Genomic DNA, 23,521 nt, shown 5'->3' with positions numbered 1-23,521 from the left:
TTCTATACAGGGAGACGTGGGTGTGCTGAGGGGAATTTTGTGGAGTTGAGTGAAGGGCAAAAGCATAAGTATAGAGAGTGACTGAGATTCTCGCACTCTCTTGCCAAATTTTAACCTCAGCATTGCCTGGAAAAAATTCTGTGACACTTACAATCTTAGCTGTTAGTCTTCTAGTTCCATTCTTGATGGTAAATGGAAGTGGAGAGAACTACTATTTTAGAGGAACTGGTAGGATAAACGATATATGGTAAAGGGTGATTAAAGACTTTTACAGAATTCTATCATTACTGGCTGTAACCCTTAAACAGTGTAGGAACAGACCTTGTCCTCTGATGCCTGTGTCACCAGTGAAGTAGAGGGAATCTATGTGCATATTTGAAGGCAAAATTAGGCCTATAGCTGCATAAATGCAGTGCGAATGTATTAATTTTGTTAAGCTACTTTTTGTTTTTCTAGGAATGTATAACTATGCACATGTATTTACTTGATTATACCAACATACAATCACTGACATAGATATTTCTCAGAAAATCCTGCCATTGATATTCACTTCAGGACATAAAGTGAAAAATACATATAAAATTGTAGTTGATAATTTTATTTTCACTAAAACATAAAGACAAGTTTTTGAGTCTGTTTAGGAGACCATGTCAGAAAATGGACCATCATGGGTGCTGTTTCAAACATTGTAATCAAGGTAATAAAAACAGCAATCAAAGAGAACTTATGCAGAAGGAAGAAAAAAATTTAGTTTCACAGATGTTCATTGAACTTGCTTTTCATAATTGCACAATTTTATTTAATTCTATTTGACAGAATTGGTCTTATGCAGTGATATTGTAGCCATGTTGGTTCCAGGGTAGAATAGAGAGAAGGTGGGTGACGTAATATCTTTTATTGGACCAACTTTTATTGGTGGAAGACACAAGCTTTTAAGCTACACAGGGCTCTTCCTCAGGTCTGGGAAAGGTACAGTATCACAGCTATACAAGATAGAACAGATAGTTCAACATAAGTAGTTTGCACATATTCTAAGGGACTATTCAAGGTGAAGTGGCCCATTAAAACTCCTGTAGTTGTAGAACAAAAAGGGGGGGCCAGTAGGTTACAGATTGTTGTAATAAGCTATACATCCAGTGTCTTTATTAAGACCATGATTTTTAGGGCCTAGCAAAGTTATGAATTTAAGCTCCCGAGCTCATCTTTTGAAACTGTTGTGCAGGTTTCCTTTGAGGATGAGGACTGATGGGTCAGATGTAGAGCGATAGCTTTGTGAAAAGTGTTCACCCACAGGTGATATGGTGTTTTCCTGTGAGTTCATTCAAAAATGTAGACATTGTCTGGTTTCACCCACATAGTTGTTGTTGGGGCATTTAGTGCACTGGAGGAGGTACACCATATGTTGTGATAGGCATGTGTGAGACCCGTGGATATTGAAAGGTGTGTTGATCATTGTAGCAGTGGAAATATGTCTGCAGGTTTTGCATCTGTTTTTCTGGCAGGGTCTCGTACTGCTGTGAGTTGATATGTTCTGGTCTGTGGGAAGCTTGCTTCTGATTATGAAGCTGGAGAGGTTGAGGGTTTCAGGAAATATTTCTTTCAGGATGTGTTCACCATCGAGTGTATGGGGGTGTAGCTGTTTGAGGATATTCTGTATGGGTTCCAGCATGGGATGGTAGGTGACAGCTACGTGTGTGCTGTCAGAGGCGGTTTTATTTCTGTATTGAAGCAGATTCTTTCAGGGCATTTGGATGGCCTATTCCAGTTGTGTGATCTACTGCTGTTGTGGCGTGTCCTTGTTTGGTGATACAATGAAGCATCCGATGAAGTGGGCTGTAGCCCACGAAAGCTTATGCTCTAATAAATGTGTTAGTCTCTAAGGTGCCACAAGTCCTCCTGTTCTTCTTGTTTGGTGAGGGCACTTTTCGGTGTGTTAATGTGTATATCCTGGACTTTCTCCTCGGAGCATATTCTGTGGTATCTGAGTACCTGGCTCTAGATAACAGATTTCTTGGTGTGTTTGGGGTGGTTACTGACTCTGTGAAGGTAGGTGTGATGAGCTGTGGTTTTTTCTATATAGTTGTTGGTGGGGTTCCACTGTTGAAGCTGATTGTGGTGTCCAGGAAGTTGATGCTAGTGTGGGAGTGTCCCAGAGAGAGTCTAATGCAGAGGTGGGCAAACTACAGCCCGCAGGCCACATCTGGCCCATGGGACAATCCTGCCTGGCCCCTGAGCAACTGGCCGGGGAGGCTAGCACCCAGCCCCTCCCCCAGAGCCTCAACACACTGCACCACCAGCGCTCTCACCTGCCGCTCCTGCCGGGCAGCGTGGACAGTGTGGCTGGCTCCGGCTGGGTGGTGGGGCTGTGAGCTCCTGCTGCTCTGAGCAGCATGGTAAGGGGGCAGGGATCGGGAGGGTTGGATAAGGGGCAGGGAGTCCCGGGAGCAGTCAGGGAACAGGGAGCACGGGGTAGTTGGATAAGCATGGGAGTCCCAGGGGGCCTGTCTGGGGGCAGGGGTGTGGATAGGGGTCAAGGCAGTCAGGGGACAAGGAGCGGGGGGGAGTTGGATGGGTCGGGAGTTCTAAGGGGGGAGTCAGGGGGCAGGAAGTGGGAGGGGGTGGAATGGGGGCAGAACCTTCCCTACCTGGCCCTCCACACAGTTTTGCAACGCCGATGTGGTCACTTGAACTAGTCATTGAACCAAATTAGTTAAACAAACTGAAAACAAGAAAATATGCTCTCTGCACCTGAAAAAGAAGCTACAGCTGTCAAAAGTCTGTTTCCAAATGACAGGTTTCAGAGTAGCAGCCGTGTTAGTCTGTATTCCCAAAAAGAAAAAGAGTACTTGTGGCACCTTAGAGACTAACAAATTTATTTGAGCATGAGCTTTCGTGAGCTACAGCTCATAGCCAGAGACATCCACCAACTTTAGAAAGTTCAAAGATGGTTCTAGTAACAACAAAATCTAAAAGGGAAGAATGGGAATGCTACTTGGGCAGCAATGAAAAATTGAAGTATAAAGCAACAGCTTATGAATGCTAAGATGTGAAGAGACAAGCAAGTTGTAAGAAGAATACAGAATTTTAGATAGAGAGGTAAAAAGAGCTCTAGAAGAAACAAAAGGGCATATATATTGATAGAAAATGTCAAGAGACTGAAGATGCTAGCCAAAGAAGTGACCTTACAACTTATATACAATAATCAAACAGCTAACAGGAAACTTACAATACTGGATGCTTTGTTAAAGATGTAAATGAAAGGACTCTTAGAACAAAAGGAGAAGATGGACAGAACATTTTCAGGCTGTTTTAAATCAAACCCAAGTGAACTTTTAGAAATATAGGATGAAGACCTTCCACTCACTTGATATTGATTTAGAAGATATTACAATGGAAGAAGATAGAAAAGCCATCAGGACGCTCAAAAATGAGAAAGCAACTGGAGGAGAGGAGAAACTTAAAGCGAGTGATGAAGAAACAGTCATCCAGATTTTCCTTGTGTTTTTTGATAGAATATTGAATGAAGAAAAGAACCTAATGCAGTGGAATAGAAGCCTTATAGTAAAATTGCCAAAGAACAGCAATTGCCCTTACCAACTGCAATAACTGGAAAGGAATCACATTGTAGTCAGTGCCTGGGGAAATCATTTGCAACATCGTCTTGGAATGTATCCAGAAACAAACTGACCTTCAATGTAAAGAGAAACAAGCAGATTTTAGAGCACTGAGCTCACGTGCAGATCATATTGGTGTTCTCAGACATATTGTAGGACAAAGTATGAAATGGCAAGCACCTTTTGTGACAAATTGTATAGCTTTCCATAAGGCTTTTGACAGGGCACACAGAGACAGTCTTTGTAATACTATGGAATAACAGCAAAAAATATTAAAATAAGAATCTATATAATAATAGCAAATGTGCAGCCTGAGATAGTGACATTAGCCAATAGCTTACAGTCATGAAAGGTTTTCCTCCTTTCCCCCCCCCCTGCTGCTGGTGATGGCTTATCTTAAGTGATCACTCTCCTTACAGTGTGTATGATAAACCCATTGTTTCATGTTCTGTGTGTGTGTGTGTGTGTGTGTGTGTGTGTGTGTGTGTGTGTGTGTGTATAAATCTCTCCTCTGCTTTTTCCACCAAATGCATCCGATGAAGTGAGCTGTAGCTCACGAAAGCTTATGCTCTAATAAATTTGTTAGTCTCTAAGGTGCCACGGGTACTCCTTTTCTTTTTGCGAATACAGACTAACACGGCTGCTACTCTGAAAAGTGACAACTGGAGTAAGGCAAGGGTGTATTATGTCTCCACAATTGTTTGCAATGGTCATGAGGAAAATAACCGCAAAAGTCAGCAAAGGAATTTTATGGACAAATGACAAATCACAATTGGATTACCTTGATGATGTCCTGCTTAGTTCAACATATATCTTAATGGAAGAAAAGATCCAGTTTTGGCAGGTTCAGCAAAACATGTTGTTTTTTCATCAACAAGGGGAAGACAAAATATATAGCTATCAATGTCCCAAAAGTCACCATTAGAGTGGACAAAGAAACATTGGTAGATGTAAGCCACTGTACCTGTCTAGGTAGTGAGATATGCAGATATGAGATCTTGCACTATGCAAGATGTAAAGCAACAAATATCAAAGCAGCAAACAACTTTCATATACTTGAAAAGATTTGGTAAAGTAGCATGAATTACACTGACACAAAAATCCTAATTTTTAACACCGGCATCATGTCTTGCATTCTTTAATGGAGCAGAGTCATGGAAATCTATAACAGATATTGATAAGAAGACCAAGTCATTCCAAAGTAAATGCCTGCAGAAGGTCTGCAGAATCCATTGCAAAGAGTTTTTTGCAACATCAGAAATTCTAAGTAAAGCAAACCAATCTGAAACATCAGATATGATAAGAAGATGACTGCTTCTTGGAGCAGCTAATCCTGGAACCCACAAGAAGAGAGGCAATTCTTTATTTAGTCCTAAATGGAGCATAGGATCTTGTCCAAGAGGTGAATATAGCTGGACCTCTTGGTAATAGTGACCATAATATAATTGAATTTAACATCCCTGCAGCGGGGAAAACACCACAGCAGCCCAACACCGTAGCATTTAATTTCAGAAAATTACAGAAAAATGAGGAAGTTAGTTAAACAGAAATTAAAAGGTACAGCGCAAAAAGTGAAATCCCTGCAAGCTGCATGGAAACTTTTTAAAGACACCATAATAGAGGCTCAACTTAAATGTATACCCCAAATTAAAAAACATAAGAGAACCAAAAAAGTGCCACCATGGCTAACAACAAAGTAAAAGAAGCAGTGAGAGGCAAAAAGACATCCTTTAAAAAGTGGAAGTTAAATCCTAGTGAGGAAAATAGAAAGGAGCATAAACTCTGGCAAATGACATTTAAAAATATAATTAGGAAGACCAAAAAAGAATTTGAAGAACAGCTAGCCAAAGACTCAAAAAATAATAGCAAGGTTTTTTTTAAGTACATCAGAAGCAGGAAGCCTGCTAAACAACCAGTGGGGCCACTAGACGATTGAGTTGCTAAAGGAGCACTCAAGGATGGTAAGGCCATTGTGAGAAACTAAATGAATTTTTTGCATCGGTCATCATGGCTGAGGATGTGAGGGAGATTCACAAACTTGAGCCATTCTTTTTAGGTGACAAATCTGAGGAACTGTCCCAGATTCAGGTGCCATTTGAGGAGGTTTTGGAACAAATTGATAAACTAAATTGTAATACGTCACGAGGTCCAGATGATATTCACCCAGGAGTTCTAAAGGAACTCAAATGTGAAATTGCAGAACTACTAATTGTAGTCTTTAACTTATCATTTAAATCAGCTTCTGTACCAAATGACTGGAGGATAGCTAATGTGAACCAATTTTTAAAAAGGGTTCCAGAGGTGGTCCCGGCAGTTACAGGCCAGTAAGCCTGACTTCAGTACCGGGCAAACTGATTGAAACTATAGTAAAGAACAAAATTGTCAGACATATAGGTGAACATGATTTGTTGGGGAACAGTCAACATGGTTTTTGTAAAGGGGAATCATGCCTCACCAATCTACTCGAATTCTTTGCGTGGGTCAACAAGCATGTGGACAAGGGGGATCCAGTGGATATAGCGTGCTTAGATTTTCAGAAAGCCTTTGACAAGGTCCCTCACCAAAGGCTCCGAAGCAAGGTAATCTGTCATGGGATAACAGAGAAGGTCCTCTTATGGATTGGTAACAGAGTAGGAATAAATGGTCAATTTTCAGAAGGAGAGGGGTAAATAGTGATGTCCCCTAGGTGTCTGTATGGATCCAGTCCTATTCAATATATTCATAAATTATCTGGAAAAAGGGGTAAACAGTGAGGTGGCAAAATTTGCAGATAATACAAAACTACTCAAGATAGTTAAGTCCCAGGCAGGCTGCGCAGAGCTACAGAAGGATCTCTGAAAGCTGGGTGACTGGGCAACAAAATGATAGATGAAATTCAATGTTGATAAATGCAAAGTAATGCAAATTAGAAAACATAATCCCAACTATACATATAAAATGATGGGGTCTAAATTAGCTGTTACCACTCAAGAAAGAGATCTTGGGGTCATTGTGGATAGTTCTCTGAAAACATCCACTCAGTGTGCAGCAGCAGTCAAAAAAGCAAACAGAATGTTGGGAATCATCAAGAAAGAGAGAGATAATAAGAGAGAAAATATCATATTGACTCTATATAAATCCATGGTATGCCCACATCTTGAATATGCATTCAGATGTGGTTGGCCCAGCTCAAAAAAGATATGTTGGAAAAGGTTCAGAAAAGAGCAACAAAAATGATTAGGGGTATTTAATGGCTGCAATATGAGGAGAGATTAATGAGACTGGGACTTTTCAGCTTGGAAAAGACACGACTAAGGAGGGATATGATTGAGGTTTATAAAATAATGACGGGTTTGGAGAAAGTAGATAAGGAAATGTTATTTTCTCCTTCTCATAATACAAGAACTCGGGGTCACCAAATGAAATTAATAGGCAGCAGGTTTAAAACAAAAGGCAGTATTTTTTTCACACAACGCACAGTCAATCTGTGGAACTCTTCGCCAGTTGATGTTATGAAGGCCAAGATTATAACAGGGTTCCAAAAAGAACTAGATAAGTTCATGGAGGATAGGTCCATCAATGGCTATTAACAAGGATGGGCAGGGATGGTGTCCATAACCTCTGTTTGCCAGAAACTGGGAATGGGGGGCAACAGGGGATGGATCACTTGATGATTACTTGTTCTGTTCATTCCATCTAGAGCACCTGGAATTGGCCACTGTCGGAAGACAGGATACTGGGCTAGATCAGGGGTTCTCAAGCTGGGGGTTGGGACCCCGCAGGGGTCACGAGGTGTCAACCTCCACCCTAAACCTAGCTTTGCCTCCAGCATTTATAATGGTGTTAAATATATTTTAAAAGTGTTTTTAATTTATAAGGAGGGGTCGCACTCAGAGGCTTGCTATGTGAAGGGGTCACCAGTACAAAAGTTTGAGAACCACTGGGCTAGATGGACCTTTGGTCTGACACAGTATGGCCGTTCTTATGTAAGATGATGATGGATCTACTTAGGGCACACTTAAGGATGCCACCAACATGACTTCCATGTCAAATGATGATATGGACACCACTTGGAAAGAAAAAAAGAGGACAATTTAGAGAAACATTACACAAAAAGTTTCAGAGTAGCAGCCATGTTAGTCTGTATTCGCAAAAAAGAAATTTGTTAGTCTCTAAGGTGCCACAAGTACTCCTTTTCTTTTTTACAAAACAAACAATACAGAAAGAAGCCAAATCCATCAACATGACAGAAGCTTGAACATTCTAGCACAAAACTCAAATAAATGGCAGAAACTGGTGAATGCAGAAGAATAAAGAAAAATTACTCACACATGGGGTTAGGATTTGCTAGTCATTAGTGCAGTAGTTTATGGCTCTGAAGTCCATAGTGACATGCCCCTGGCAGCACATAGAAGCTTTGCAGCTAATTTGCCTATGATGTGCAAGTAGGGATCTCAGTGGCCAGTTGAGAGAGTTAACAGTGGATTGGTGACAATTGTATGCAATCTGTATTTAGAAAAATATTTTAAAACCATGGTTTGTTAATCCAAATTCTGAGGATAGCTTCTCCTGCCAACATGGCTACCGCTGCTCACAGGGCTGGAGTAGTTAAGTCTACAGGAGAGCTCTCTTCCACTGGCTTAGAGCATCTGCACTGGCACTGCTACAGTGGCACAGCTCCATTGGTACAGCTACACCATTGTAAAGTCTGTAGTGTAGCCATAGCCTCAGATTCCAAGCTCTTGCATCTGTTATAATGTTAATCATATGTTGCAGTGTAGGAATATTACATTTAGTCATTCTGAATGGCAGTTACATGTTCACTTTACACACGTGTAAATGTCTACATGAGGCTGAAGGCAATGCGCAATCAGGTCTCCCCTAGGAAGCTGTGTGAAGCTTTCCAGAGTTTGTTATGAAGTATTCAGCTGCTGTAGAGGAAGGAGAAGAGAGATTGGTGAGGGCATGTGCTATGCACATAAAAGTCAGAGAGAATGGATTCAAAGGAAAAGGAGTCCTCACCATTCAGCTGAAATGTATGGCATGCATAATGTCTTTAAAAACTGCTACATTTCCACAGAAATCTTTTCAGACAGTAATACTCATATTGGTACCCGTAGTTTGTGGAAACTTTCTCCTCCAGAAGCATTTAATCTGGGATGGCAAAGCAGTATGTTTTGGACATGGTACAGCCACTGAGAAAGAAACTGCATATTGCACTATTCTTATTTGTACTGCAGCAATCTGTGCCTCTAATGGTACCAGAGTTGCTCAGGTGCACAAGACAACTTCCAAGAGACAAGAAAATAAAAAATTAGTATGGGATACAAACAGCTGTCTGCACCAGTGGTTCCTAGAAGTATGGTCCATGAAGAGTTGGCTCATGGTGCTAACTGCTCTTTCTCGTTTCCAGCTCCTGAATTGCCTTGATGTCAGCTAAAAATGCACTGAATATTTCCTTATATTTCACCATGTGAATAATTACTGTAAGGTTCCACAGGGAAGTTATTTGATTATGGATGGAAGAGGGACCGATTATCCACACTATGTTAAAGTTTGGAAGCCTCTGGCATATACCATTCCTCCCACCTATGCAGGAATACCCCATTTCGTTCTCACAAGTTCCACCTTGGTTTCAGAAGAGGAAGGGTTCAAGCTCACAGCACCATTTGTGTGTAAAAGATTAAGCCCCATTCAACTACAATTTATGTAAAAACAAAGCACACTCTTCTAGTTTTTCCTTTCTCATAAAATCAAATTCACAGACTAATGGGAATTTTGAATTCTTTTGAACTTCTCATGCTGTACAGCATTTAACCACTTTAGAAAGCAGTTAATATTAAATGTCACAGTTAACATGATTTTAATCTTCCTTGTATCAAACCTAGCTTTCAGATCCTGGAACTGTTGCTTACATGTACTTTATTGGAAGTACACATAGTAGTGAATTTTTTTTATCCCTAAATATGTTTGGATGTGTGTCAGAATCACGAACTGTGTCGACGTAATCTTGAGAGTAGAAGCTTGAGTTTTTGAAAGTGTACAATAAACTTGTCATGTTAAAGCAACTGTGCAGTTTTGGTATGAAACATTTACAAACTTCACCACAAGTAGTTTAGCAGACTGAGTGTGAAAAGGTATATGGAGAGGCTTGTTTTGACTCATTTTGTGAGTACTGTGATGTCATTTATATCTTTATACTGGCTAATTTCCACTCCTGACATAACATAGGCTCAGGTAAGGAACACAAACATTCAGTTTATGGTCACAAGTATTTTTTTTGGTGTGCATTGTTACAAGGATTGTGGGAATAGTGCTGCACCTGAGAAAGTGCTGTTACACAGAGGAGCTAAGCGTTCCCAGGCAGCAAACTGTGTACTCAGCTGAAATCTGCCTAGTACCTTTTCTTGTGTTTTCTGTGTAACATGGCATAGCTATTATTTATGACTAGCTGATATGATTTATTAAACATAGAATCTCCAGAAACCATGTGAACTCTTTATTTATATCATGTGATTCCATATAGATTCTTGGGGGGATGGGGGATGATTGGGGACACTTCTGTATGTCAGCGTACTGGAACAAGGCATAAACAAGGGTCACCTGGTGTCATTCTTGCCCTGATTGTGTGTTTGTTTAATCTGTCTGTGACGTACCAAATAGTAAATGGTGTATATGTACATGTAAGAGATCACTGTTTAAGATTTGTTTCCCATAGTTAGACAGTCCCTCATTCCAAAAAAAAAAAAAAAAAAGTCGCCTTTAGATATCTAATGATTGTGCAGGGCTTAAACCACAGCAATGAGGATTGCCTCTGAGTTGTCTCAAAAGTGAGTTTTCCCATAGGAGGAGTGCCTTTTATGTTTATTTTTTATTTTTTTAAGGCAATGGATTTTTCAGAGAACATGGACTCAAACGCAATTGTGGTGGTGAAATTTTTGTGGGGTGATTCAGTCTGTATACGCTGCTGTTATCCCACAATGTCATTGTGAATGTGATCGGTACATTTTATTGTCTGAAAAAAAATGCTAATAGTGATAGCATTAAAATGGCATTATAGTCTCATAAGGGAAAATTCTGTTCCCATTGCAGTGATTAGCAGTCAGAATCTGGTGTGTAATGCAGAGAACTGGGTGAGGAGGAGTGCCCTTAGGTGTGGCTGCTCTCTTTGTTTTCAGTTATAACCTAGTATTTGTAGTGACAAGGCAAGATACTTTTCAGTGTAGGTTTCAGAGTAGCACCTGTGTTAGTGTGTATTCGCAAAAAGAAAAGGAGTATTTGTGGCACCTTAGAGACTAACAAATTTATTTGAGCATAAGCTTTCGTGAGCTACAGCTCACTTCATCGGATGCTTCATCCGATGAAGTGAGCTGTAGCTCACGAAAGCTTATGCTCAAATAAATTTGTTAGTCCTTAAGGTGCCACGAGTACTTCTTTTCTTTTTTCAGTGTAGGAATCCCTGAGCTGAGCCCCAGCAGAGGTGATTTGCAGTTCACCTATACATAAAGAAATGTCCAGATGTCAGGTTGAGTGGTTTGCACCCAATCCATTGATTGCCATTGAACTGCTTCCTGTAATTTATAAAAGCAGTGACTCGCATCTTAAAAGTGAGGAGTTTTGCATAATTGGAGTTTTGGAAGTAGCCTAGTATATTTTTGCATAGAATGAAAGCAATTTGACTATGAAAACAATTTATCAGAACCTAGTGGAGGGATAGGTGAGCCACCTGTGCATCTGATTTATAATGTTGTTAACAGCAAATATTTTGGCAGTGTGTATAACAGATAATTTCATCATAACGCCTCTGTACACCTTTCATCACCTCAGTATGAGCAACTCTTAAGTAAATGAATATGTACACAAAAGCTATAATTGGTTTAGCAAAGAACCAAATTACATAATAGGCTTTTTTTCTTTTTCTTTTTTTTTTTTTTTTAAGATTTAGTGCTGCTAGGATACCTTTAAAAAAGTTCAGTGATAAACATTTAACTTGGTACAGCAGATATTGAAGTAAAACCATTCTTTACGCATTGGCAATTCTAGGTCAATAGCATACCTTTTAAATAGCTAAGTTGGATATTTACAGCACAGACAACATTATAAAAAAGGAGATTGTTGAGGAGGAGGGACACTTGCGAGCCACGTAGATACACACTTGCACTCTTTAAAATGTAACTTTTGTAGTGTTGGTGATATGCAACATTTGCATGTTTCTCAAATAGGCACATTAGTATCACATTTGTAAAGTTCACTTCAACCTAACAAAATAAATACAGAGTAATGTCACTGTGATATACAACAGAGTAGACTAGACCTCAGGTTTGGGGTATCTGTAAGATGATTTGTATTTCAGTGAGGGTTAATTTTAATGTTGTCAAATGGTTCTCCCTTTTCACCTCCTCCTGGACCCTCCCTCCCCACCCCATTCCCCCAAAAGAAAATCATTGTTTGGAGGTTGCAACACACCAGGTCTGAAAGTGTCTTTAGTATCACATTGTATTTATAAGAATCTCAACAAAGTGAATATTTTTAAATGAATATAGTTTTCAGTTGATTGGTACATTATGAAAGTGATCACAAAAAGAAAAGGAGTACTTGTGGCACCTTAGAGACTAACAAATTTATTAGAGCATAAGCTTTCGTGAGCTACAGCTCACTTCATCAGATGAAAGTGATCTGTCATATATAATACTGAGAGAAGAGCTGCATATTTTAGAACACATGGCCATCTTTTTACTGTAGTTTGTATGTTTTGAGAGGAGTGCTGTTAGGGGGCTTATTCCTTCACCCACTTACTTCCCTGGTCCTTCTCGCATGAACAGAGAGCAACAAAACCCGAAGTCCAAAGGTGCAAACAATTCGATGTTTATTGAGGTGAACTTCCAGCAAGCATGATTCCAGTTTCCTTCCTTAGTGTCCCCCTTCCCAGCTCTGACACCACAGAGCCTTACACCTGTGTCCCTGTTCCCATTCCTGCCCTTAGCAGGACATGATTCCAATTTCCCCATCCCCATTCCCTGTTCCCATTCCCCCCCCCCCACACACACACACACGCTTCCTGATTGACTGCAGACTATATAGTAGAACTTGAGTTCCACTTAGCTATACCTTAACCAATCATTTTACTGAAATTTAACTAACCAATCCTAATATATTGTAACATGATTATTTAACCAATTATATCCCACCACCTTAATTAGTTTCCACCCAGCAAAATTAATTGTACAGCAGACAGAAACAATCACATAACCAGACAGCCATTATGCAGACAAACGATAGGGAAATGGGGACTACAGTGATAGAACAAACACAGAAATGAGGATTTCACATCCCAGCTATTGATAAGTGAGTTCTTGCCAGACAGGATGCTATCAAACTAAGTTTCCTTTTACATCTTCTAGGCACTTCCCTTTCTCTGGAGGCGATAGGCATTATCAGGACAGGATTGTATCCTAACAGCCCAATAGCACCTTATTTCAATGCGACTAGGTTGGAATGTGAGGAGGTGACCGGTCGCTTCCCAGCTTATGGCTGCCTCTGCTGCTTAGCCAAAGGCCTTAGCCTAAGCACAGGGCCTCAGACTGTCACAGTAAGAAAGGACCTTACACCGGCAGACAGTGATTTTGATTCTTTCTTTTATACCTCTAGAACTAGCTAAGTGATAAGAATACACCTAAATTTTTAGAGTATAGGCCTTTACAGACAGGCCTGAATATCTGTATCCTAACAAGTGCCTTTTGCAGTCTTTATTTTAAAATGACTATGTTTGCTAGTTTCAAATAATGGTGTCATTATTTAGTTCCACTGAATGGAAAAGGCAAGGTTGTGTGACTTAGATATCCTGTGCTGTTAGTTTGCCGGGAATGCCAGCCCAGATATTATGTAAATATATTTCTTCTTTTGGATATGCAGCAGAGAGTGGGGAGGGGGGACATGCAGGGTCTAAGCATGCTCACATGGACTGAGCATGTTCAGTAACACTGCGGAAGCTGGCTCCCTCACTCCACCCCCCTACTCTGCCCCTCCCACTCTCTGCAGGCACGGGTCCTCTCTGATACGTAGTGCAGGAAACAGCACCTCATGAGGGCAGAACTAACCTTAGTTTGGCTAGCTAAAGAATGTTGTATACAGTCCAGTTGCATTAAGTATTATTGCAATTTTTTAACTGAATGTGGCTTGCCAGGAGCTGTAAAGAATAGATCACATAATTGTAATCCAGTCTTCTATTTCAGCATATGTGATAAGTACCGCAGAAACTGGGAGACTGCACAGGATTCCCTATAATTAAGGCTACATTTCTGTCACAGAGGTCATGAAAGTCATGAAATCCATAACTTTCAGAGGCTTCCTTGACATTCCTCTGCTTCAGCCCCAGGGGCTGCAGGAGCCCTGGAAAGGTTTTAGCAACAAGCGACGGGGAGCCTTGCAAGGTTCCAGCGACACGGGACAGACTCCTGAGGAGACCTTCCTCAGGGTTCCAGTGATGGGTGACAGCCTTGCACAGGGGGCGAGGGAGGAAGCATCGGAGGAGCGGCTAGGGTGTCCCATTTTCTCTTTGGGAAATATGGTCACCCTGCAGCTCCCAAGGCAGAGGGGGAACCCCATAGCTCCCAGACACCATGAAGCCGAAGCAGAAAAAGTCACAGATGGGTCACAGGATTCCATGAATTTTTGTTTATTGCTCATGACCTGTCCATGTCTTTTACTAAAAATAACCATGACAAAATCTTAGCCTTAAACTGCCCATTTCCTAGTATGTGATATGAAAAAACCTCACTTGATTAAGGAATAACTGTAGAGTGGGATTGTCAAACCTGGTTCCTAATCTTGCTCCAGCTCTGCCCACTGGCATGCCCATTTTGTATATTTGGCACACTTACTGTAGTATCATTGCAGTAGTAAAGCAACAAGGAGCTTTTCTCAGCATTGTGTGGATGGATGTGCACTCTCCTGAGCCTCCACCGGGAGCTGAACTACTACCTTTAATCTCTGCACCTTCACAACCATCACAAGACAAATCAGACTACTGAAAGGGGTACAGTAGTCTGGAAAGGTTGAGAGCCCCTGGTATACATTGTCAAAGTCTGTAGTAAACCCTAAATATTAACAGGTAGTATAAGGATAAGACATTTCCGTTGCATTAAAAACTTTTTTTTTTTTTTGCTTGCACAGTGCTCTAGCAGGATCCTACCTACCTCACTGAACTGGACTCCTTAACATATAGGTGTCTTCTTAAAATAATAATAATAATGAATTCCTTGTGCATATAACTCGGTGAACAGTGCCTCTTACACACATATGTAACTCTCCTCCTTAACTCTTCCATGTCACTCCATTTTATGTGTGCTGTAGACTGCCACATTGGGAGGTGAAGCACTGTGTAGCAATGCAGAAGAAACTAAGGGAACCTAGAACACAAGAAAGAAAATATACAGGAGACATATAATGTGTAATAAGAAGGAAAGTCCTTAGTTTTTCAAAGAATAGGAAAAGGAATGATGGGATGAAAGGTTAACAGAACAGATCCAGGGTGAAGGGTAAATAGAGATTGAGAATTGGGGAGCAAAATAATTGGTGTGGTGGAGACACAAGAAAGTAGGCACAAGCAGAGCTTCTATTTTGAATGTGTACATTCTAGTACATTTCATTGCATTTCTCTGGCACATGCCCACAGCTGGGTTGACATGTGAGTAGAGATGATGGAATGCAGAATGCTGAGGATGGAATGAGTCTAATGGGCACTATCATTGTTGGGCATGTAAGTAAAGAGCCAAGATTGGTTATTTTTTGTTTCAAATGACGTGCCTGTGTATCATTTTCCTCTCTTCCCCATGTGTTGCACTCTACCAATATTCTAGTGCCTGCTCCTATTCTCCAACTTCAAACCTTCTTAGATGACTCCTAAAAACTCACTTGTGCAGCATCACCTGCAAAAAATTAGAGTGTTTGCAGCTGGAGGAGATGAGGAGGACACAGAATCCCCCTCCAAAATAATCACACACAAGTGCCTATTTGAACCATCAAGAGGTATGTCTACTTAAAATGAGTAACTCTGTAATCATTATTGTGACGTTAGACTTCATATTCTTCATGGAAATATGCTTATGATATGAATATAGCATTACTGAGATGTACTTTATGCAAGATGGCTCATGTAAGATATCATTGGAAAGGTTATGATTTACTGAATGTGATTATCCAATTTGTATGTCTGTATCATTTCTGTATCTGAAGTTAGAAATATTGACCATGTATGTCTGTATTTCAAATGTGCTACCTTGGGTGAAACCCCCAACAGCCATTCAGGTACAACAATGAAAGACAGTGGACTGTGAAAGAGCTTAGTCTTCCTGTGGACGCTCCAGATAGCCTGCAAGTAATGACTGCTACAACCCTGCAGAGACATGGTCTGAGTTACCTAGTACTGGACACCCCCCCTTGGAATGCCAGTGTTTTTCCACCGGAAGACAAAGAGTTTCCACTATACACAAATGCCATATAAGGCAGGGGAGTGACATCAATGTGTTCTCCTCTGCCTCCCCAGCCAAAAAGACACTGAAAACCACCTGGAAGCAAGAACTGAACTGGGGGGAGAAGAGTTGAGCCCAGGCTAGAAGGGCATCTAGGTTGTGGGTAATAATACCTGAAGTTTCAAGCTTCCGGCCAGTGCAGCTGATTTTCAAGACTCTCTGTACTTTGCCTGTGACAATATTTAGGGTGAGAAATTACTATTTGTAACCAATTTTTTTAGTGAATCAAGCTTAGTTTGCGTGTTTTGTTTTATTTGCTTACTAAACTGCTTTGTTTTGTTTGCTATCCCTTTAACCACTTAAAATCTGCCTTTTATAGATAATACATTTGTTTTATTATTTAACTCAGCTTGTGCAATTTCTAACTGGGAAGGGGGCGGGAGAAGGTGTGCATATATCTCTTCACATTAAGGAAGAGGGTGAATTTTTATGAGTTTTTATGAATTTTCCACTATGCAGATTTTTCTATACGCAAGACAATATACCTTTGGGTTTATCTCCCAAGCGGGGTGTGCATGTGAGTACTGGGTGAGTCCACTCACACACAGCTGACTTCAGTCTGCATCTGCAGCTGGGTGTGGCCCTACCTGTGTGGATGTGCTGCAAGAGGCCAGAGCAAAACTGGGAGAGGGAATTCAGGCTGGTGGAGCAGGAGAGGCTCAGTGAAACCCCAGTACATCAGGTGACATCTTGGATGGGGGAGGTCTAACCCGTCACAATTATCTCCTAACACATGTCCTTCCTCTCTCCTCCTCTTCCTAGTGTGGGTTTGTATTATATCCTTATCTGTTAAGTCCATTATTATGATAGTAGTCTCTTCAGGGTTAGGGACCTGCCTTCTCTGTTTTTTTAAAAAATTTAATTAAGAACTTAGAATTATTTTATACGTATGCTATCTCAATAGCAATTAAAATTCAGACCCTGAAACAGAAGACACACACACAAATGCTAGTAAAAAGTGAGGTTCCAATCTAAGATCAACCTTTGTTCAAGTCTGAAGTGGAGAATTAATCCTTGAACTCTACATCTTGCGCTGCTTCCAGATTCTTTGCCCGCAGAATTGCCTCTAGTGCTTCGAGAGCTCTTATGCAGATACCATACACTCCTCCAGCAAAATCCAGACATTGTTTAGCAGGGCAAAGCACAGTTGGAGATTGGCTCAATGCCCAGAATCTGCTTTTAATCTTTGCAAAGGCCTTTTTTTCCCCCAACAGCCCTGGAGTGTAGTTCAGGAAATACCCAAGACTTTCTCCTTGAGAACAAAATGAACGATTTCCTAAGACACTTTCAGTATAGTATTTCTGACACCTAGCAAATCACATGTTATGAATACTGGCTGAGGAGAAGTTTTGTATAGGCAGGTTCTTCCCTGGTAATATTTTATTTATTTGTAAAGAATTTGAGGAACCTGAGCGGATCTACTATAAACAGACCAGTTAGCCATTTCGAGGGGTGGAGGGAGAAGTTAAGACACCTGATCTCTCTCTTTAGAGATCTCCATTAATTGCAAACTGGTAATTGAGTTGACGTTCTCCAAAGCAGTGTGATAGTTTCAGAGTATATAAGGCAGAGTATCACAGGTTGACAATACTGGCAGTCACCTAAGTGCACTTCAGCTGGCTGGTTTGGGGGGGTGTTGATTTTTTTAAAAAATTTGTCTTAAGAAATTAGTTCCATCTTTCCTTCATTGATGTGTAGTGACATCTAAAGAATATTGAGCTTTTTGCAAAGGCCGCTGATAGTCTTAGATAATGCTGTTTTTGGCTTGGGACTTGATTCTCCACTGTTTTACACCATATTGTAGTCATTTATAACTTGCCAAAGTGAATATTAAATCAGAAAGATAAGAGTTTCACACCATATAGGAGAGCCCCTTAGCTCTCTGTTGGGCCACATGTCTCTCTGTTTCCCTTACTTGTGGTAGTAGTCTGCCATCTCCCCAAGCAGATGGATGAACTGAGGTTTAGCCTTTCAGCCAAAACTTATATTAGAGTCCTTTCCCTCCCGCTGATAGACAAACCAGTCCACAAAACTGCATTAGTTCTTCACCTCTGATCCAGGATTGCCTTCTCTGAGTTCAGCTAGCACTCCTCATCTCTTTGGGTTATGCTTCCTCTTTAGAGGCCCTCCCTAGGCACCTATCTGTAGTCTGTTCAGCCCTTCCAGAGTCAGGAGATCATTTGCCCTGTTGATACAGGATTACCCTCCTTGAGCTTAGTAGTCACTCAGTCCTCCCTCAGCCCTTCTTGGGCTCAATAATCCTCCCCTTTTATGCAGGGATTTCTGTATCCTGAATGTGGTGATGCAGAGGAAACCCAATCTTCCCTCTACCCTGTAGCAAGCAGCATTTGTCTACTTCACTCAGACCCCTGGACCTCCCCAGGGATTCCTGTACCACAACTCTATGCCTTTTTCACAGCCCCCTTCTTGGGGTGAGTGCCTCTGTCTGGATCTCAGTTCCTACATAACCTCCATGGTCTGCCTTGCAGTCCCTCTTGGGCCAAGCCCCCTTTCCTAGCCCTTAGTTGGGGATCCACCCTCCAGGTCTGACCTCTCCCTGGAGAGCTATTATAGAGCATCTCCTGAGCCGCCATCTGCCTTTGAGTCTTTTCTTCCACTAAAGGCATGCATCTTATCTTGTAGTCTTGCATGCGACTCAGTGGTCACCTAATTTAGCCACTTGACCATTTCCTTATTTGAGACTGTTTGAAAGGAAGGTTTTATTTTATAGCATCTTGAAGCTTACCACTAGATCTAGAACAACTAGAATTCAGGAATCTTCAAAGGGACAGCAAAATTAAAGTTTTATATAATGGCATGTAAAATGAAAATTGGTTGCAAAGATGAAATGAGAAGAAGTGAGTAAGGATTGATGGAGAGGGCAGTAGACTGGGAATCAGGAGTCCTAGATTGTATACATCCATTGGTGAAAACACGAATAGTCAGATTTTCTAAAAATATCCTCTGATTGTGTGCACCCAAGTTTGGATCCCTAGCTCTGATTTTCAGAAGAGCTGAGCATTTACATCACCTGTGATCTGTTTGAATTGTGGCTCATTATGACAAATATAGCAATTTTCTATACTATCCTTAGGAGACCTTGTTGCATTAAATGTAAGAAAGTTTTGGATCTGTTGTGCTAAATGAATGGCTTACATATTATTTTGCAAAAGGATTGTATGTTATCTCTCTAGGGCAGAAATGGGATGTGAACTCTGGGAAGTGTTATGAACTTCAAAGGACTATACTGAACACTGGGACAGACAAGGATAGACGTCTGGGACAAACAGGGTCAAGTGGTTTGCCTGTTGAATCCCTATGGGGAGGTGAATGCAAAGTCCCCACCTTTAGTTCAAAATCCAGGCTTTTGAAGCTATGCCCTTGAGGAGGAGCCATTATCTACTGCTCCCAGAGTCTCAAGAATAAAGGCCCAAGCTGTATAAAGGAAAGACTATTCTATTCGTGGGTGGTACTAGTTCTGAGCTAAGGCTGTTATGGACTTCATAATGACAGAAAAACCCCTATGTGGTATTTGAAGGACTGACTCTGACCAGAGCCCGAGTTGGAGTTGGAGGTGATCTCTGCTGAGCTTTATTAGCATGTGTAGAGGTTCTTTTGTTTTAATATGTTTTCTCTGAAACACTTTTACCTTAAGAATAAATGTACTTACTTAGAAAGGGTTTTGTGGTAACTGCTGGCAGTTACGGCTGGTGGTAGCTTTCAAAGAGAAACCAAAGTGAAAACATTGGCCTGTTTAGGCAGTGTGGCTTGTTGCACAGTTCTCTGCCTACACTGTGAGCCTGGAAAAACCCCTGGTCAAGAGGGAGAGAGACATGGGTCTCCATCCAAGAAAGGTAACAGCTGAGGAGCCTAGAGTGACCACATAGGGGGAATGCAGTTGCCCTAAATTGTGACACTCTGCATGTCTTAAAACCAGACTGTGTCTGCATTTAAGAACCCATAATTAAAAGCCATTTTATGAAAAATTGGGCCTAAACTTTTCAGTGTCAGAATTTACCCATCTGTAAAAATGCGTGCAATAATACACCCATTGATAACAATAATATGTCTGTTATAATAAATGTTGGGAGAGTTAACATTTCATATGTGTTCTAAGGTCTTGGATGGAGAATGCTATGCACTGACAAAGCAGTTATTATATGTACTATTTATTAGTGGACCCCCTTGACTGCTTTGTTTTAAAATAATCTGATTTACTTGCACTAGTCAGAGTAAAAACTGGGGTGAGACAGACAGAAAGAGAACTTTATCAGAGTTTAAAAAGCATGCAAGACCAAGATTCTTCAGTGTAAGATAACTGGTCTTCAGTTTAAACTGACAGAAATATGAAGGTTCCAGTTACCTTGTCAGAATGATTGTAATTAACACTCAGCTTTTCCTCCAACAGGGAGAGGAATGATGCCATACCATCATGGAAATACCAATCCCAGTTTTTCAGTGAGATAAAATAGGCAGTAATAGGATGTCACAGCCAAAAATTCCAGTCATTTTAAAATTCATATAAACCAACAAACTACATAAGCTGAATGCAGTGTGGTTGGAGCTGTATTCGTCATAGGGTATTAGAGAGACAAGGTGTGTGAGGTAATACCTTGTATTGGTCTAACTTCTTTTGGTGAGAGAAACAAGCTTTTGAGCCACACACAGATCTTAAGAAGCTTGTCTCTCTCACCAACAGAAGTTGGTCCAATAAAAGATATTACCTCACCTACCTGGTCTCTCTAAAATCACGTTAAGTGTGTTGAATAGATTTTGTAGTTACTTTTCTGCTGCCAATACCCGAGTTGGAAATATTGACTTTGGCAGTAAATTTGCACCATAAGGAGCATTTAAAAGGGCCCGGCTGACACCAGTCCCTTCCTGTGAAATACAAAAAGTTTATACTAAATGAATTGTTAAACCAGTGCCCAACACCAAATGTACTGGAAATCTACCATTAGACCTGTATGGCTCTATAGCTTTTTTCTGTTTCTGTCTAGAGGTCGTTTTGGGTAAAGGAACAAAAAAGCTCAAGAGGAAGTAGGGTTTGGGATAACTCTATAGCTAGGCGTCTTTTAAACAATCAATTTTACTTTCTTGTTTTTAACCTTGGAGTACTTTTGTTGTAAATTAGCTGCTGCGTGGCTCTGAAAATTCTTCACTTGTACATCCCACGCACTAACCACCTGCTGTATTAAACACTCACTGCATTCCTAAGTGAAAAGCTGATTGTATCTTTGAATTCTCTTTCTTTTCATTTACATGTAAGGTAGCTGTGCATCTTTCCATATTAAACTTTCAAGTGTATGTTTGCATATTCTGCTAGAGAGTTGTAATCTCCCAGTCAGTTCAAATAAAGTTGCATGTGTTGTTGTTTTTTCTTGTGGAGATATTGCCATACTAATGGTGTTTAGGGTCAAGTTCTCACTAAACATGGGAGAAAGAAAAAAGCCAAACAGATTTTAAACAGCCAGCCAAACTATATTTATATATAAATATTTCATCACTGTATAAAGAAGGCAGGCTGCAAACAGCATGCTGCATTTCACTGGCAAGATGCTGCTTTAGAAAATAATTAAAACATATTTTATAATTTCATTCTGTTTTACTTTCTTTTGATTTTCTTCAGCAAAGTAAATAGTCCTTTTATTTGTTTCATTGTCCTTCTATGCTCTCATTGGCTCACTCAATCTAAGCAGAGTTGGGCCTTGTCAGTACTCGGATTGGAAACCCTCAAGGAAAAGTAAGTTTCCGCAGGAAGTGATAACGTAGGTGGTAAAGGCAACTGAATATAAATACACATGAATACCATGAATTTTGAAGCATTTGGCTATCCAGGTTCAGCTAAATAATCAACTACTACTCTCTCTCAACGGACAGAGAAAACACACTTTTACTTCTAGACTAAGAACCCCTGTTTCTTTGAGCCCATGGCTAGAGAGAGAGCTGTCCTTCTTAGAGAACCAGCAAACCTAACTCTGCAGGGTCAGCAGCCAATTCTTAGGGCCTGCATATCCCATTTCTGGTTTGGGGAGAAAGAAGAGCTATTTCCAGCTGCCATGAGACTCACTTCACAGGAAAAATACATCAGCCTCCTTCCTCTGGCTTCATGGGGAAGGGAACAAATAAATTGCCTCACGTACCCCTAGCTCAGTAATCACCCTTGGTTGGTCTCAGCACATAAGAGTGGCAAGATTTAGATGTTACACACACACACACACACTTTCCCCAGGTCCTAGAATCCTCACACACTACAGTAATGTTCTAGTGAGAAAGTGTGTTTGTAGATGTCTTTGGAGAGTGGCTATGGCCTACTTACCCCCTACCATGCTCTTCAGAGGCAGATGGCTAACTTAGTCCATCAATCCTTCTGGAAAAAGGAATCTCTATCTCTTTCCCCATATTATATCCACAACAGGGTCATCTAGAAGTCTGATAAGTTGACCACTCCCTTCCCATTCTGCCACAGGATTAAGAGGCCAAGACCTGGCTCTGCTGCTTATTGACATTTCAAGATTCTGAGGCCAAGACAACACCACAATGCTCTTAGCGTTTCCCCTAGTCTATTGCAATTTCAGTGCTGGAGCGTTAAACGGACAGTAACCAACTACAGAGCCATCAGTGAGACAGAAGAGTGTTTTCTGGCCCTACTAATAATAATTAAAAGTTAAGATCTTAGATTTTAAAACTTCTGGAAAGTTAAGAGATGCAGCCTGATTGAGGGGAGAAGTTGGGAGTTCACTCTGGAGAGGAGCATGTAGAATGTATTATTATTGTATTCTTGTTTTTATTTATTTCTATTACTGTGATACCTAGAGACTCTAAATGAAATCACAGCACCATTGTGCCAGGCCTTGTACAAATATAGAATGGCTTTATTGGTGTAGGATTCGGCAAAATATTAAGGCTTATCAGTCTTCTTGGTTCCCAGCTTTGGGCTCATTTCTGTAGAACATTCTAGCAGGGTATCGTTTCTTTTTCAACAGTTTACACATCTTTACATTTAAATCCAAACTCAGGCTAATGGCTGATTTGGTAACATTGGAAAAATTAACTTTGTACAGCCTGGGTTTAAGGCACAGATTCTAGTCTTCTGTTTCATCAACCACGACTTCTGCCTATCCAACTGAAATGGAGGTGTCAGTTGCAACTCAAGAAGTAATTTAGCTAGTGCACTGAGTTCAGTTTAGTGAGTGTCACAGTTTTATAAAGCTGACATCAGCTTGTTTCATTCTCTCTCAGTATGACTGTTATGTGGTCTTGAAATCTTTTTTCCTGTATAGGAAGTGAACAAGAAACAGTTAGGAAGGTATAGGCAATATTTTTATGATTCATCCCTGGCCCAAAATTAGAAATATATCCAAACTCCTACTCTTAAATCACTTAGTAAGTAGTGGT

At 40.6% G+C, this 23,521-nt stretch overlaps 1 protein-coding gene across 7 annotated transcripts in view; it reads left to right on the top strand.

The window, feature by feature from the left end:
- Nucleotides 1-23,521, top strand: part of FAM110B (family with sequence similarity 110 member B) — a 176,201-nt gene that overhangs the window by 127,309 nt on the left and 25,371 nt on the right. Inside the window, exon 3 of one of the 7 annotated variants that reach the window (XM_043507830.1) lies at nt 15,452-15,620. The exons of the other annotated variants lie outside the window; for them this stretch is intronic. The gene's annotated coding sequence lies outside the window, so the exon portion shown is untranslated. The remainder of the gene's footprint in view (nt 1-15,451; nt 15,621-23,521) is intronic. 7 annotated transcript variants of the gene reach the window in all.

The sequence above is a fragment of the Dermochelys coriacea genome, chromosome 2 (assembly GCF_009764565.3).
Source record: "Dermochelys coriacea isolate rDerCor1 chromosome 2, rDerCor1.pri.v4, whole genome shotgun sequence".
Classification (NCBI taxonomy): domain Eukaryota; kingdom Metazoa; phylum Chordata; order Testudines; family Dermochelyidae; genus Dermochelys; species Dermochelys coriacea.
Note: the sequence above shows the minus strand (reverse complement) of the source record. Positions and strands in the feature narration are given on the sequence as shown.